This window comes from Schistocerca piceifrons, chromosome 7 (genome assembly GCF_021461385.2).
Source record: "Schistocerca piceifrons isolate TAMUIC-IGC-003096 chromosome 7, iqSchPice1.1, whole genome shotgun sequence".
NCBI classification, from domain to species: Eukaryota; Metazoa; Arthropoda; class Insecta; order Orthoptera; family Acrididae; genus Schistocerca; species Schistocerca piceifrons.
Window position 1 is genome coordinate 322023823 of NC_060144.1, and position 15975 is coordinate 322039797.

At 41.4% G+C, this 15975-nt stretch overlaps 1 protein-coding gene across 5 annotated transcripts in view; it reads left to right on the forward strand.

Annotated features, from left to right (window-relative positions):
• Positions 1–15975, forward strand: part of LOC124805364 (importin-11) — a 176231-nt gene that overhangs the window by 58443 nt on the left and 101813 nt on the right. The gene's annotated exons all lie outside the window — the stretch shown is intronic.

Here is a 15975-nt window from a genome sequence, read left to right on the forward strand (position 1 = left end):
AGACTGTGACATTTGTCATTGTCCATATTACATGTATTCTGTAAATATTGTAGCTTTCCTAGTCCTGTTTTGTGGGTTATCAAAAGGGTTTCTCAAGAGTCAAATAACTACTTTTGCACCAAAATCTGATGAATGTTTACAATTAAATGAGCTGAGCAGGCTGTGTTGTCGAACTCCAATTATTTCTGGAGTGGTAGCTGTGAAGCTTATTTTAATGTACTTTGCACAACTTATGAAATGCGCGCGCGCGCGCACACACACACACACACACACACACACACACACACACAGTAAATAATTACTTTTAACTTTTGTTTAATTAGTGCCATAAATGCTGTAGCTCTTTTTTGTCAGATTTGTATTATAGCTCCTGGTATTTGCACTATTATATGAATAAAATCAGTTGCTTGCATTTACTATTAATACTATCAGAAATAGTAACAGAAATGTCACAGATGGTGAACACTACCTAATTGGAACTTATACACAGAAACCTGATCATACAACGCTTCCCTAAATGAACATAAATCACATTTATCTCAATAAACTGTATCTTTAAAACATGCTCCTTTCCCAAGAATTTCATACCCTCTTACAGAGTTTTCAGTTTCTGAAAAATTATCATCTGTTGTAAGGCAGGAGTGCTGTTACATGTGCACTGTATTAGGGTAAGTTTCAATACTGTTATTTTGTGAATCTGTCCTCCAGGGAATTCACAGCTTTTTCATAGGTATGTAAGGGGCAAATGCGAAACCCTGAACCATTGTGGTACTTCCCCCCACCCCCCACCCCTTCCCCTTGCTGCTGTCCCCACCCCGCCACCCCTACCCCTACCCCTACCCCTACCCCTACCCCTACCCCTACCCCTACCCCTACCCCTACCCTCACGCGCCAGCTATCCATCTCTCCTTCGATCTGTTGATTCCAGTCTTAGGCCTTGGTGATTGCTTACATTTTGCCTGTGCCTGTTAGATTATCCTACTTGATTTCTTCTCTCTTTTACCTTTTTAATAAAATAGTCTAGTCCACACTTTTAGTTTTGGACTCCTCTCTTGCTGCTGCTGCCCCCCCCCCCCCCCCTCTTCCTCCCTTTTTTTCCAATTGTGCAAGTCATTTGGGGAGGATAACTTAACTAAGACAACTTAGATGACACCTTATCCACAATATATGAAGATCACCTGTGCATTCCCACTATGTGGACAACTTATACTGCCAAAATAATGTAGTACCTAATTGGACACTGTATTGTCATCAGGCACCTGCTTTACCATAGACCCCTGACAATGCAATCCTCACATTGTAGGTACCCAAGCTGTTACTTCCTGGAGCAAGTCAAAGGAGTAAGTACCTATTCTTTTGGGACTCTGATCACTGAACACCAAATTTGTTGGACTTTGCTGTGGCTAGGTGGCACACAGGCTGAGAGCCCTCAACTAGAATTGTCCACATTATGGCCAACACTTTGGAAATGAGAATAAGAATGGAATTGTTGACATGGCTGCCTCATTGACTTAAAGTAGAAAATGTAATGCGCATTCCTGTAGCCCGCAGCCTTCACTTATCTACCCGTGGCGTGGAGCCAGTTAGGAAATAAGGTCCCATACAATTTACTCAATAATTAATTAGTTTTAGGATAAAGAGTGACTTGTTCACAACAGTGACGCCATTGTCTTTCTGTGGAGAATATTTAAGATAATTTAGGTGGAGTAGCCACCCTTGAAACAATGTGGAATGGATCCTTATTGATTAAAGCAACAACTGAAATGTAATCTCAAGCACTGTTGACTGCTGGGAGATACGCTAGACCAACGACAATATCTTTCATAGAGAATTAACACTGCAGTTCTTGGAGGATGTGTGGGACTATTATGTGAATCATGAGGCAATGGGTTGGGAACAGGGATTGTATATGTATGTTCAGTGGGTGGCAGAATATCTCTGTGGGAGAGGTGGGAAGGATAGTGGGTAGGACATTCCTTATTTCAGGGCATGGCAACGAAACCCTGGCGGAGAATGTACTTCAGTTGCTCCAGTTCTGAGTGGCACTTACTCACAAGGGGAATGCTCCTCTGTGGCTGGACAGTGGGACTTTGGGAGGTGGTGGGTGACTAGAGAGAGAAGGCACAGCAGATTTGTTTTTGTACAAGGTTGATAGGGTAATAAAGCTCTGTGGAGGCCCCAGTGAGACCCTTGGTATATTTTGAGAGGGACCACTCGTAAGTACGGATGTGACAGCCATGAGTGGCTATGCTGTGTGGAAAGGACTTCTTGGTATAGAATGGGTGGCAGCTTCGAAGTGGAGGTATTGCTGGTGGTTGGTAGGTTTGATATGGACAGAGGTCGAGGTAAACTTCAAGCAAGGTGGCTTGTTAGGTTGAGTAGGACAAGGTGAAGTGAATGGGGGAGAAAATGTTGAGATTCTGGAGGAATGTGGATAGGGTGTCCTCAACCGGACCAGATCACAAAGGTGTCATCACTGAATCTGAACCAGGTGACGTCTGGGATTCTGTGTGTTCAGTAAGGATTCTTCTTGATGGCCATTAAATAGGTTGGCATAGAATGGTGCAAAGCGGGTGCCCATAGCCATACGTCAGATTTGTTTGTACGTAACACCTTCAAAGCAGAAGTAATTGTGGGTGAAGATATAATTGGTCATGGTGACTAGGAAGGAGGTTGTTGGTTTGGAATCCATTGGGCATTTGTAAAGGTAATGTTCAGTAGGCATAGGCATGAGCATGGGTATAAGGGATTTCATTGTAAAAGGAGATGACATCAGTAGTGATGAGCATGGCACCATGTGGTGAAGGAACAGGAACTGTAGAGTGTCAGTGGAGGAAGTGGTTGGTATCTGTTAAATAGGAGGGTAGGTTGCGGGTGATAGGCTGAAGGTGTTGGTCTGCTCTTAGGCTGAAGGTGTTGGTCTGCAAGAGCAGAGTATCACTCACTGGGGGCACTGCAATTGGCCACAATGTCCTGTCCTGGGTGATTGGGTTTATGGACTTCAGGAAGCATGTAGAAGGTGGGAGTGCAGGGAGTTGTAGAGGTGAGGAGAGGGATGGGTTCCAGGGAGAGGTTCTAGGATGGGCCTAGAAGGATTTGAGGAGAGATTTCCATAGTGGAGTCACTGTGGCAGGATTTGTAGGTGGATGATTCTAACAGCTGGCGGAGTCCTTCCGACAAGTAATCCTTACAGTTCAAACCAACAATGGTCGAGCCTTAGCCAGGACGTAGGATTATAAGATCGGGGTCAATTTTTAGGTGGTGGATTGCAGTTCTTTGGGCAGATGTACCATTAGCTTGCAAGTTGATGGGTGTGGGGAATGATGGTGATGCAAGGTTCAAGATTAAGCAATTCTGGAATGTTAACAGGGGGTGATTTGGGGGCAGTGGGGGTAGATCATGGTTGGATGGAGTAGTGAACTGAGTCATACAGGGTTAATGATGTAAAATGCTTGGGCATTTATAAGTTCAGGTAAGTGTCCAAAATTCAGAAATGCTCATGCATTATATGTTTTGAAGATTAATTAATAAGTGGCACTTACAAAAAAATTTTAACTGATATTTTGTTTTGGAAAAGGTGTTTTGCAACGCTGCTTCTGTAATGGTTGGGTAAACAAGCTGAAAAAGCTGTTTGAAAGTTAGGGAAGAGTTGTTGTTTGTTGTTGTTGTTGTTGTTGTTGTTCTTCTTGTCATCGTCGTTGGTTTGATGCAGCTATCCATGCTACTCTATCCTGTGCAAGCCCCTTCATCTCTGAGTAACTACTGCAACCTGCATCCTTCTGAATCTGCGTACTGTATTCATAACTTGGCCTCCCTCTACGATTTCTACCCCCCACGCTTCCCTCCAGTACTAAATTGGAAATCGCTGATGCCACAGAATGTGTCCTAGTTATTATTAGAGTTGTTAGGGGAAGTAAGTTGGGCTGTAAATGTAACTATACTTTTTTAATTAGGTCAATTAGTGGGGTAGTACATAATAAAAAAGGAAAACAAAACTCAAGTTTAAAAGTAATTCTTGAAATAAGGTATAGTTCATATTCATGGTTTCATATCAGAAAGGTCATAGTTCGTAGTAATAGAAAGTCATCGAGTAAAACAGAACTAATATCTGGCGTTCCCCAAGGAAGTATTGTAGGCCCTGTTTGTTCCTGACCTATATTAACAACATAGGAGACAATCTGAGTAGCCCTCTTAGATTGTTTGCAGATGATGCATTTACCGCCTTGTAAAGTCACCAGATGACCAAAATTAATTGCAAAATGATTTAGGTAAGGTATCTGTATGGTGCGAAAAGTGACTGTTGACCCTCAATAAAGAAAAGTGTGAAGTTATTCACGTGAGTACTAAAAGAAATCTGCTAAATTTCGATTACGTGATGTCACACAAATCTGAAGGCTGTGAATTCAACTAAATACTTAGGGGTTACAATTACAAATAACCTAAATTGGAATGATCACATAGATAATGTTGTGGGTAGAGCAAACCAAAGACTGTGATTCACTGGCAGAACACTTAGAAGGTGCAACACGTCTACTTAAGAGACTGCTTACACTACACTTGTCTGCCCTATCCTGGTCTATTGCTGTGCAGTGTGGGATCTGCACCACGTGGGACTGACGGATGACATCAGAAAAGTTCAAAGAAGGGCAGCTTGTTTTGTATTATCGCAAAGTAGGGGAATTGGAGTGGCAATCATTAAAACAAAGGCATTTTTCGTTGCAATGGGATCTTCTCATGAAATTTCAATCACCAGTTTTCTCTTCCGATTGTGAAAATATTCTGTTGACACCCACCTACATAGGGAGAAATGATCATCATGATATAATAAGAAAAATCAACGCTCGCCCTGAAAAATTTAAATGCTCGTTTTTCCTGGGCACCGTTCAAGAGTGGAATGATAGACAGACACCTTGAAGGTGGTTCATTGAACCCTCTGCCAGGCACTTTTTTGTTTTTTGTAAATAGCAGGTTAATCTTGTACATGTAGATTAAGTAGGTAGCCTGTAGGTGTTATTTTTACTTATGCTGTGGACTGCAAAAATGTTAGAGTGAAAAGAGTTTATCCATAATGATTTTAATTAGGGATGAGTCGTGCTGATTCCGATTCCACAAGTCCAAGAATCACCAGTTCTCTAGAAATTGACTAGCATCAGAATCAAATGATTCCAGGGTCCTTGGCATCAATTCTTTGTATTAAATCTTTTTCATTTTAGTATTCTCATTTTATCTTCACAGCTGGCAGTCATATAAAAGTAGATAAGGAAACAAGCCCAATAGAAAACTGTGGTCTATCTCAAATGTCACTACACCTTACAATAAAGTGCTTTTTTTCGTTAAAAACAGTGTAACACTTAAGAATATATTTACTATCAAGAAACACATGCCAGCTGTTTAATACATTCAGTAATAATTTTGTTATTAATAATCATTTTTCAGTAATATTCAGAGATTTGACACAGATTACAAAGTGTGTTACGTTACAAAGCAATGATCTAAGAACAATGTTTTTTTTTTACCTGCTTATCACTAAACAGCTATTCACTGCTCTGTATGTATGTGTGTGTGTGTGTGTGTGTGTGTGTGTGTGTGTGTGTGTGTGTGTGTGTGTGTGTGTGGCGGGGGGGGGGGGGGGGGGGGTGTCGTTTGAATGTGTGGGGTGAGAGGGGAGGGAGTAGTACTGGCAGATGATAAGCAGCTGTCAGTAACGTGCTCTCTTCCTTGGTACAGCAAGTTGGAATGCTAGTGGTGAGGGAATGCTTCTCTCTTCTTTCCTTTTGTTCTCACTAATAAAGTCAGTGACTGACTCATGTATGTTTAAACGTAAATATTTACTAACTCCTAATTGGGAGTATTCTTCCATCACTTAATTTAATTATTAATCATAGACTCTAGCAGTAAAAACTTTAAAAAGTACTTTCTTTATAAATGCTCAGATTTTGGACATTTGAAACTGCTTTGGGCAAATTTCCAGGGCAAATATCCATTTGCTCAGCCCACATCACTAGTCAGGGTTCAACATTGGTCTTAAGAGGAGTAATTGTGGGTGAGGATATAGTTGGTTTTGGCAACTAGGAAGGAGGTTGTTGGCTCGGAATCTATTGAGCATTGGGAAAGGTAATGTTCATTTATATATTCCACAAAAAATAAGAGAAAGGTAAAGGAAAATGAGAATCTCCCCTAATGACAGAAAAACAGCACGTAGAGATATTACACTTATCCCATAGCAAGCAAGGGAACAAACAGTGACTTAACCGAACTAACTTCCACCTCAGTTGCATTTCTCTTAATGACTCAGCAGTGGAACTGTGGTGGACGTTACCAGTCAAACAGTTGACAACCCTCTTCTCCAAGATGTCACACTGCAAAAATTACATTTATTGGTTTTTCACTTTCCTACAGTCTAAAACTATCATGTTTTCAAATACTTGAAGTACAGAGAAGAGGTCTTTGTGGTGCTTTTGCACATTGGTCATTCTGTCTACTTTTAGCAGTAACTGCTGAGTAAGATGATTTGAAGGTGGAAACTGCAAGAATTCAACTTACAACTCCCCTCAGATACATATGCATCCTAGCAGGAGAAGAAAGGCCTACATTTGTTCTCTCTCTCTCTCTCTCTCTCTCTCTCTCTCTCTCTCTCTCTCTACACCCCTCCCCCACCTCCCCCATATCTTTTTTGGCGATTTCAGCATTCACATTTACAGGGCAGCTAGAATACAAGTAGTTGAGATCAACTAGTTGAGCAGTTCCTTCTGGTTTTAGGTTTTGTCTGGTGAGTACAGGGACCTCCGTGAATTTTTGCGTTACTCCTGGAACTTTTTTTTCCGTTGACTAAATGCCCAGCAATCCTAGGCTCACATCTATTACATGATGGCATATCAGAGTGATATGCGTAGCAGTGCCTATTAACCCAATATTTTTATGACACAACACTAGATACTTACTGACATTCCATCATGGTGGTCCATATAAAAAGTCAATTGATAACCATATTTCTCTAAAGCCTATATATCACATTGGTATGAGAGTACAAGAAATGTGCAGCACATAACGCAATACCCTACTCTTCCAGACCATCTCAATGCTGTTCCATGGTGGTGTTCCAAGAAATGGCCGAGGCATTCAGAAGTAAACAAAGAGCATTGTAACAACAAAGGAGAAACCGCTCTACTAAAAATATAATTATATGCAAACTACTACTATAAGATACATCATTTAATCAAACAACCGAAGCAAAGCTTTCAGGAGAAGTAACTTACTTCAGTTAATGTAATATATGCATAGATATGGGCCAAACTGTGATGTATCTATTGACATTCATTTTACTTAATACCAATCCTTCAGAGACACCCAAATTAATGACTCTGTACCTCAAAGTAATGGTTTCAAACACTTTTCACCCAGATTTTACTCCATATTAAATTTTATCACAGCTTTTAACACTCTGTAGACAGATTCTAATAACACCCCTTTTACAGACTGGGAATTAAATGGTGCACTAGTGCAATGCAAAGATAGCTCTACAGGACCAGATATCATACACAATCAAATGCTGTACCACCTTAGTGACCACAGCAAGCAGGGTATCTTGATGATGTTTACCAATATTTGGCAGCAGAGAAGTTGTCACACCCAATGGAAAAAAAGTGTCATTGAGTGTGATCTATCCTGACAAACCAACTGTGTTTATTGATCTTGGTTGTCCAGCTGAGTGCAGTCGTTTACGTAATATGATATTTCCATGGCGTATCGTGCCATTATCTTCAGGTTATACCTGTAGAATAAGCATCTCCATTACATTGCATCTCCTTTATACTCCTATCCACTCTCCACGCCTTCCCTCACTACCTGGTCACATGCCATGTTGGGTGGGGTGACAGGAGGACGCAAAACCAGATGGCGAGCACAAACTCCAGTATTCAATGGTCTTGGCCAATGTTGTGACTTCCATTGGCCTAGTGCTGGGTGCCACTCTTTACTGAGAGTGAAGCCACTGTCGGCCCTCGTATTTCAGGAGCGTCATTTATAACACAGTCTCTAAATGATAGGTCTGTCTTAGCATTTCAGTTTGTTCCTATTTCACTGAGTCCCCTGTAGCCATGCAATTTTTTGCAACCACAGATATTGTTGGTTGCTACAGTTTGGTTTCATTCCTTGCATCTTTTTTTCAATTGTCCACACAGTCTTCCTAATTTATGCCTTAACTGCATCTGCATAGAATATATTTGACACCCAGTTTACAGATCCCCATGCCATCTTCCATCATACCTAATAGTATGTGTCTTTCAGTGGTGGACCGAAAATGCATGTCGTGTTACATTGAGCCAAGATTCTGTTGATGTTGTTTGGTACTTTGCTGTTGTGTGTTAGATACACCATTGTCTTATCCTCTTCATCATGGTCTGTTTGCTTGATCTGTACCTTCTGCCTGAAAGCACTTTGGATTTGCCTCCCACAGTGCCTGTTCTTCTTGAATACATCCTTGCGGTGGTGGAACCCTCTTGCTAGACTTGTTGTATAGCATGTGCCATGTGGAGCAGTGTATAGCACACCCTCACACAGTGAAGGATGATGACAGTTTCAGGCATGGAGATACGAACCATTGAGAGTGGCTTTCTGGCGCACACTGTGTCCCATAGTGCCGTCTGCTGTGCCATTGGCTAGGATGCCCAAAAAGGAGAGTTTGCCATTCTCTTCCACCTCCATAGTGAATCTGATGCAGGGTGCAGTGTTGGACAAACTCTTGAAGCCTTCCCATTCTCATGGGGCCACACCATGAATGTCTCATCAATGAATCTGAAAAAGTGTGAGGGGTTCAGTGCAGCTTTTTTCACAGCTTTCACTTCGAAATTCTCCATTAGTACATTTGCCCCAACCAGTGACAGTGGGCACCTGTGGTAATACCACCCATTTGTTCATAAAATTTCCATTGAAGAGAGAGAATGTAGATGTGATGACAAATTCAAAGAGCTTAGTCATTCTGGTGTTGAATTTCTCCCTTGTCAAAATGAGGGGAATCAACAAGCAGCACTCTGTTGAAGAGGGAGACAACATCAAAACTCACCATAAGGTTATGGTTACAGAGGCACAGTTCTTGCAGCTGCTGAATAAAATGCGCAGAGTTCCTGATTGGTACTGACATTAGATGTTTGCCAAATTGGTACACAGATACACCTATGTTGAATACAGTGTCTTGTTTATGAATTTTTGGTAAGCAATGGAGCCTTGGTGGTGCAGCAGCCTATGTTCGAAGCTTTTTGATGATTTCCTTCAGCAGGGACTAGCATAGAAGCACGATAGTTCTCCTTTTTGCTCTGTTGATTGGGTCTCCTTTAAATTTTCTTTGTGCTGAATCCTCTGGTAGATGTACATTTTGCAATAGTACTCTGACAGCAGTAGTAGTACAGTGGCATTTCCTTTGTGAGCTGGTAGAGTGATTATTTCAGTATGATTCTGCAGTTCTCAAATGGCAGTTCTCTCCACTTTCGTGATGTTTGTCTTCAGTGGATTAGCTCAAGTGAGTACATAGTGTGTTTCTTGAGGTATCTCTTATGCATTGTTGCTGGAGAGAGTGTGAATTACTTGTTCTGTACCACTGATGAAATCTGCAACAGATGTAGCAGTCAATGTTGGTGTGAAATTTAGTCCCTTTTCCAGAACTGATTTCACCTTATTGCCTATGTCTTTACTGGTGAGGTTAATTAGAGTTCATCATCGCTTTTCTTGTGGCTGTTCTCGTGCTGCCAAATGTTCAAACTGTTAGACTGTAGCAATGCATCACGATTGGTCCACTTGATCTCAAGAGACAGCGTCAAATCACTCCCAAGAATTAGGCGAGACTAAAAAAGCCACTGTTGAGTGGAGAATGTGCTTTCAGGCAGAAGGTATAGGCCCGGCAGATAGAACATGATAATGAGGATAAGACAGTGGTATTTGTGATGTACACCAGCAAAGTATCGAACAAAATCAGCAGAATCTTGGCTCAACATAACAGTAATGCCTTCGTAAATGGTGTCTACTGTATTCCGTGCAAATGGTGTAAGACTTTCATCAGGCAGGCTACGCAGATAGTCAAAAACAGGTGCAGGGAGCACAGGAGACACATCGAACTTCAGCAACCAACAAAATCTGTATTTGCTGAACACTACATTGCTACAGGGGACTCTATGAAACAGAAGTGCCAAGACAGACCACATCATTTTGAGACTGTGTTATAAATGAGGCTAGTGAAATAAGAGACCTGATGACCTGATCAGCCATAACAATGGCTTCACTGTCAGTAACGAATGGGTCTCAGCACTCAGCCAATTGAAGTCACAAGGTTGGTCCTCGTCCTCGGAGGGAACGCAAGTAATCTGGGACCTAAACTACAAAAATGTAATTCCTTGTACATAAATGATTTTGCTAATCATTAATTAGTGCTGACTTAACACTGATCAGAAGTAGTCTAGTGTAAAACCTTCCTATTCTAACCCCAGACGAGGAAAAAAAACCACAAATATCAAGGAACAATCCACTTGCTCAGAATAAATCAAATATATCTTTTGAACTAATCATTAGTTCAGTCGTCATAATTAAATTCAGCATAGCATTGCTGCAAAATCCTCACGTAATGCATCACACTCACTGCTCATCCATGCCAGTCAGTACTGTCTGAATTGCTGAATCGTGCCCAACAGCAGTTAACACTAACGCTCACATATTTTTCTCATAAGAAATAAAAGTTTGCACCAACCAACCCTTACTAACTGTGAAGTTTAGTAATCACAGTCGAAGTCCAGTTCACAAGCTCTCTAGGAGCTATTAGAACAGCAATAATGACTTAATGTGTCAGGTATTCCATTTTTATGTTTCTTATTCATTTTCAGTTGTGGTCATTAATAATCTTTCAGTAGGTTGTACACAGTCAGTGGCCAGGTACTCAATCCCCTGGTTGTGGCTGATAGCTACACCCACTTGTATCCCAACCCTCTGCAACGTATTTTTCATACATTAAAATATGGATATTCCCCCTCTTGAACTAAATCTATGCTCTCAGTTTCCCATCCATCGACTATGTCATTCAACTGATACCATCACTGGAATGTCACGTGGAGTGCAATAACATAACAACAGTTGTACTCTTACAACATGAACCACTGTTGTTGGCTTTGATTCACTGTTGATTCTGTTGAGATCAAACCAAAAACTGATCATTTCACTGTAACTCACTCTTTGCACCACCTTCCTACTCATAATGAATCCAACTCTCTCACCATTTTCTGCTTATGTTGATATTACTCTGTATTCGTGCTACCAGAAATCCTTATGTTCCTCCCATTTCACTTCACTGGCCCAGTATATGTAGATTGGCTCTACTCCTGACATTCTGCACCCTGACTTGTAGAATGTTATCCTTTTGTTGATTACTCAGTCTTTATCGATGACTATTTCTCAGTTTGCTGCCCTTTCCTGGAGACCTGAATGGGGGACTAATCCAGAATCTTCTGCCAATGGAGAGATTATCATTGCACTTTTTCAGTTCCAGGCACCATGTCCAGTGGACACACATTATCTCTCTGCAATGCAGTGGTTTCTAGTGCCATCTGCATCCTCATGCCTTTGATCATTGGTGATTCTTCTGGCTTTTAGGGGCAGCTTCATATCCCAAGGGCAAGAGTGTACCCTGAAACACTGTTGGTTCATCTGCCTTCTTTGATGAGGCTGTTGGCAAGACAGGAGTGACTCCTTATACTGGAAATCTTCAGACTTCATTGCTAAGGAATTTTTATTCAAAATTTAAGCAATGGTTGGCTTTAAACCCAGGATGTTTTAATTACTAGCCAAGAGACACTACCCCTAGACTAAGCATGGTCTTTACGCCACACAAAATACTTTATAGCTTGCAAAGCATCTCTGCCTTGACGTTATAACATTGATTGATAGTCAGACTTTGGATTCAACAAGGAAGTCAGTAATCACACCAGAGTCTAGTCATGTGCCAAGTGAAGAATCCAAATCTATAATGGCCTATAATGGAGAGGGGGGGGGGGGGAGAGAGAGAGAGAGAGAGAGAGAGAGAGAGAGAGAGAGAGAGAGAGAGATGTTAGCAGTAGTTGTCAACGAAGCTTAGCATAGTCTAAAGTGATTGCACTGTACTGGACAGCGAATTTTATTATACAGTATTTGTCATGTCACCAGTTCCATCCAAATAACTGCTTTCCTTTGATGTCTTGTTGCAGTCTGTGTAGCCTGTGGCAGAGATGATCACCGGCCATTGATTTTGCTACCCGTAAACAGATTTATCCCTCATATTCTAACTGGCTCATATGACCAGCATTGTCACTGCTGTTAGTGGAGATTACTGTACCATGAACCAAATGGGAGGGGGTGAGACTTGGATTGGGAGCCCAACGTGAGGTTCTGGGGATTTTTGTATAGCCATCTCAATGTCTGTGCTGTAACTTTCATCTGCAATCTAATTGTCATCTGCATATGGTGAAGGCGGCATCTCAGCATAGGAATCAGCTGTTGGCTTGTTATTATGCCAAAAATCTTAATGGGCTAGCTGCAGGGTAAGTGTTGGTGACAGCTCTTCCACTAAGAACACTTTGTCTGCCCTATGTTGGGAAGTCAATGTGGCACTCATCTAAAGGTGCAGGTATAAACCTCTGCACCTACAGATTAACAGGGGCAGTGGCTGGAATGGAGTGAGTGTATAGTCAGTCACCAGAGGTCCAGGACTATCTGATGTTGGCAGCCATGCAGTGACTTGCTGGGGTGCCTTCTACAGCAAAGACTTTTTTAAGGCAACAAAAGTTTCTTGAGAAGTGGTGTCGGGCTATTGCAATACATATGAGAACTTTGAGCGTGCATCAACTAGAATGAGCCACATATTCTGAAGAAATGGTTCCTACCAAGTCACTAGAGGCACAGAAGTGTTTTCCAAGCACGGAACTATTGTGGTTGGTCTGCTTGCGTCACGAACAGGTTTCACAGGAACAGGCTGCCCAACCGATGTAACATATGATGCCACCCCATCTTGTAAGTCTCTTCATGCACATTAATACACAGTGGTCATTGCGCAGGTCAATGACGTGCTGTTGCAGTGTTGGCCAGCATCAGCACTCCCAGAACTGTTGATTCTATTTTTTAAGAAGAAATAGGTGTGAGATCATGGGGTTGGAGTCAGTCTGGCCAAGTGGGCTTAATATGTCTGGATATTTGTTGTAATGGTGGAGCCTCAGTCATAGCAGACATGATTTAGGCTACTGCGATGGGAAAAAATTCTGAACAATTTTGCAAAGCATTGTCTTAAGTGGAAGCATACTATTTTGTGTGAGTGAAATATGGGGTCTGGACAAGGCATTGACATTATAGTGTATTGTGCTGTAGGCTGATAAAGATGTGATTGTAATTAATTTGGAAGAGGGCCTGTTGTGAATGCACTGATCTGTCTTTCCAGAAGGTCATTTCTTGAAACTCAACAAGTAAATCAGAAGTTAGTACCATAAAGAAATGTAATTTATTTTTTGGTACCACGTATGATCACAAGAACGTCTTTTTCAATTTGGGGTTATCTATCTGAGCTAAAATCCTTTTTGGAGCATATGAAATGGATTCTTGATACCACTGGTAGTTTTGTGGGAAACACCATCCCAGTGCCTTGCAGTGCGGTATTGGTAGGGAGGGTTAGTTGCTCGGGAGGGTCGTATGTCATTAGACAAGGAGTGGAGTTAAGATAATTTTAATTTTTGAAAATTGTTCTGTACTACTAGGGCCATTAATGTTTGGTGCCTTTCTTGTATAAGTTATTGAGTGATTTGGTGTTGTGGGCGGCATTCTGTAGGAATTTGGAGTAATAATTATTTTACCAAGAAATAATTAGAGATATTTCATTTGCAGGTAATTTATATTTGTCTATGGCTTTGACATGTTGCGGGGTTGATTGTAGCCCTCCATGACTCATGATGTGGCCTACCTATTCTCACTTATTTGGATTACATTTTAGTCCATTTTGCTGCCGTGTGTGCATAAGAGCATGCACAGGTTTTCCAGGTGTTCTCTTGTAACACCAGTGGCAATTATATCTTCCAAGAAGTTAAATATATTCAGAATCTGTTGAGTCAATTGTTGCAAGTAGTGTGTGAAAAACTGCCAGCGCACTAGCAATTCCTAAAGACAGAATCTTATATTTGTAAAATCCAAAAGACACATTAGTTACGATGAGTTGGTGTGACTGTTCGTCTTCCAGCAAAATCTGTCTTGGAGAAATACTGTCCATCAGATACAAGAGGCTTTCAATAAGTGATAACACTTTTTTTTCTTGGTCAAGATTGTATTTTCAATTTGCAACATCCTTAAACATTCCTGCATCATCTCGTTTGTTTTCAGTAACTCCTGATACATGGCAGTTCTACAACTAGTCTCCAAAATGGCATCTCCAACTGAGGTGCATTCCAAGAGCATTTATTGAATTCCTTTTGTTGAAAAATTAGACCATCACTAATATTCAAATGTTTATAGAATTGAAAGGGTGACCCACTGCTGGACTGGAAACCCCTACTTTGTGTCAGGATGCAAATGGAGGACCTGTGTATCATTGTTAAACACAATAAAACAGTACTGGAGATAATTCTAGTTATTTCTCAGAATGCAAGTCATTGCCGTGCTTTCTGTGGCAGTTGGCATCTACATAATTCAGAAAGGAATCTGCTGAATCCTATAGCTGACATAAGACTGCCAAGGATGCTGCATCGGCTTGGACTGGAAGTCAATGATACCCTGATGCAGCAGTTTGCCACCCACTGGTGAAGTGGACACAGTCCATCAGTAGCCCTGCTTGAATATGGTGGTGACACTGATGTGTATGTTTGATTCACATGCTATTTCGGAGAGTACTCAATCCCTCCCAGATTGCTGCCTGCATTGTCCCATCAGGTGGACCATGATGTCGGATACCATACTGTATGCAGAATCTTGCCCACCGGTACAGTAGGCCATCAAACTTGTGGAATGCTGGACTTTTAGGGCAGTTTCTGCCCTGGACCAGAACTATGTTGGTAGTCCCATGAACTATCCATAAGTGTTGACTGCTGCGCTGACTTTGGTACTGGTTGCTGGACTTCGTTATCTGTGGCTACGGATCACTGAGATTCTCCTAAGGCAGGAAGTGTAAGACCAATATTACAACAGTCTCTCACACACAAGTTGTTACCATACTGTAACCGGAGAATAGAATACAAACAACATGAATGCCGTCAATTGCACAGATAGAATGCTCTAAGCTGGGGGGGGGGGGGGGGGGGGAGGTAGGTATTTATGTCAGGGAGAGGTTACACTCTACAACATCAAGTATTTAAGTATTTATGTTGTTGAGGAGAGCTCCTCTCTATGGTATCATTCATAATAACCAAATCAGCTCTGCTACTTTCAAGATGTCAGTGGTCTTCAGTTTCACTATATTTGCTCAACAAATTTGTTACAGTGTCGTTACTGCTTGATCAAATCCCTGGTAGGCAATGTTGCATATTACTTAGTATCTCTTACATGATGTTACGAAGGCAATTTGGTCTGCACTTTCCTATCTGCAGAGCTCGCAGACAGTCTCATTCAAGAATGTCGAGATTGCTGTCTTCCTGACCAAGCAATGGTGTTTACGTTTTCCTACTGGGAGCTGTTGATATGTACATATGGTAAACACCGGCTGTTGGAAATTAGAAAAATTTATACCCTCCCACTTCCTTAGTAATTTGTATCATAACAGAATGTCTATGGGCACTGGGCACTAGATAAAAGTGAGGTGGTTGCTGGGTAAAGTGTCTGTTGTCAACAGAGCGAGATGAAGGAAATCTGATATCCCACACACAGATCATCTGCACAGAGATGTGACATCTGCAGTGTTTCTGTGTGCAGGCACCCTTATTCGAGGTAATGAATAGAAAACAATCAAGCGTCTCAGTGCTTAAGTCGACATCTCTGTTGGCAGTCCAGAAGGAA